Source organism: Notolabrus celidotus, chromosome 21 (genome assembly GCF_009762535.1).
Source record: "Notolabrus celidotus isolate fNotCel1 chromosome 21, fNotCel1.pri, whole genome shotgun sequence".
In the NCBI taxonomy this organism is placed as follows: domain Eukaryota; kingdom Metazoa; phylum Chordata; class Actinopteri; order Labriformes; family Labridae; genus Notolabrus; species Notolabrus celidotus.
In genome coordinates, this window is record NC_048292.1 from 28,551,283 (window position 1) to 28,553,782 (window position 2,500).

The following is a 2,500-nucleotide window of genomic DNA, read 5'->3' on the forward strand; positions in this document are numbered from 1 at the left end:
TCCACACCGGTTACTGCAGAGAGAAGGAGGGTTTCAGAGAAACTCAGCAGAGCAAAACTAAGCAGCTTTAAGTACCCTCAAGTGGGAGTGTTCCATAAACACTGACTGCTTTCACCTGAAACCAACATACCTTGATTTAAAGCAAGAGCCGGGGCATAAATAACAATTCCAGTGTAGAGAATCTGTGATGGACAGAGAGACATGATACGGACATTAAATGACCCTCATATATCTGATTACCTGTTTAACCCTCAGAGTGAAAGCTCGGTCGTTATGTGTTGACTGATTTCTTACTCACTGTCTGGACAATGAAGAGCACAGTCCCCAGCAGGCGAGTGGCTCTGTTGAAGCGCAGCTCAAGATACTTAAGAGTCATGACAAACGAAGGTTGGTTCAGTATGACAAAGAAGACACATTTCATTTAGAATATATTAGATTCAACATTATAGCCATTAAAGGTGAGAGTATAAATACTACTGCATCAAAATGTTCATTCAGATCCAACCAAAAGTACAGAAAACTGCCAAGTACCCATAGGAAAATATATTTAGAGAGGAGATCTCAAAAGTGTTTCATTTATGTCTCCTAGACAACAATGAGATCTGTTTGAAAGCAAAATGAGACTATAGCTTATGTCTCCTGTTTCTCATTCTTGCCTCCAGAAAAAAAGTTGTAAAAAGTCTCAGCTTAGTCTCCCTTTCAGTTCAAAAGGAGATCTCGTCAAAATCTGAAATGATTCTCAGGTATTTCTCAGGTGTTGTGACTCCTTTGAGCTCAGGTGGAGAAATCAGGGAGCTCTCAATTGTCTCAATCTAACCTCATCCATTTGTTTTTGTCAGACTCAGTGTTTGTGTCTCAAGTTGAGCTCAGATGGAGCAAAGAAAGAACCTGAGCTCATCTTTTCATGAACATTTATAGTGCCCTGCAAAATTAAGATTTCAATGTAATTGTCCACAAACTTACAATTCTCATTAAAACATTTGAACCACTTCAGATCAGATATTTAGATGTGAAATGATCTCTTCTTTGACTTCACAATATGGTCCTTCCTTTACAAGTCTGTTTGGAACAAAACCACTTCACAAAGATTTAGTGGATTTGAGAGAAATTGCAAAAGATAAAGATTTCATACGAGGTATGACAGACAATTTATTTAACATATGGGCCACAAAAGGGCTGACCAGATTTAGCCAGATTATTACAATTAAAGGGGTGGACTCTTTTGAGCGCTGGTGGCCTAGCGGTCTAAGCGCCCCACATACAGAGGCTACAGTCCTTGTTGCAGGGGTCACCGGTTCAATTCCCGGCTGGTTGACTATTTCCTGCATGTCTTCCCCCGCTCACTACTCCCCACATTTCCTGTCTCTCTTCAGCTGTCCTGTCAAAAAAAGGCCAAAAATTATTTTAAAAAAGAGAGGAAAGTTAGTCATTAATGAGATCTCTCATTTAAGTCTCAAATACGACTCATGTCATGGTCTCCACTATTTCTCCTAGTGAAGTTTAGGAGAAACAAATGAGAAACGAATGAGAACAATTTGAAACTTGAATGAAGCTGAAGTGAGAATCTCAATTTTGTCTCTGGAGATTTAGAAGAGAAAGCCTTGAGCAGTAAAATTTTCCTCTGGGTAGAAGTAGTGTGCTTGTTTGATTTAGTTTATAAAAAGGAATAGACAACTGGGTTGTTGGACTGCACTAAGATATATCTACGGTGTCCCTGAGGTGCAAAACACAACAATATATAAGAGAATGCAACAACAAAATAAAACACAAGAACAAATAAGAAAACAAAAACACGTCACACATAAAAATGACTACAAATCTGTGAAAAAGACAACACAATGAAAAAAGAGATAACGCAACAACCAACAACAAAAAAGGAAATGTGACAAAAAAGAAAACACAACAACAAACAAGAAAACACAATTACATAAAAGAAAAGAAAACAACAAATAAAAATAAGAACAACAAAAAACATTTATATGACAAAAAATCAGACAACACAACGACATTAACTTCTGGACAGTGTGATCATCCAACAGCAACGATTGTGTCACAGCAGAGTCTTACCTTTTCTGTAAGAAGTTAGTGTTGTTGTGTTTTCTTATTTGTCGATGTGTTTTGCACTTCAGGGCTCCCGTATATGTCTACTGTATGAAAAGTTACTGAATGTTGTCAAGAACATCCTAGCCTAGCCATACTATGACGTACATTTGGAGGGTTACTCAATCTCCTATCACCCTTAACATCAACATATAGATTTGCATAGAATGACACAGCACTAAAATGTTTCTTTCTCTTTTGAGATATTTCATGGACCTGTAAATAATGCAAAGAAGAACACTGACACAAACTCTCATTGAAAAACTAAAGCCTCATATGCCACACATACCTCATATGTGCTGGTGTTGGCCAGCCTGTAAAAGACTGGGAGAAAGACTTCAGATGTAACCAACACCATCAGGACATAGGAGAGAGCAAAATATCCGATATTGGCTCCATA

General features: G+C 37.9%; 1 pseudogene; it reads right to left on the reverse strand.

Moving 5' to 3' along the window:
• The window catches only part of LOC117805455, a 7,821-nt pseudogene that overhangs the window by 4,887 nt on the left and 434 nt on the right, over positions 1 to 2,500 (reverse strand).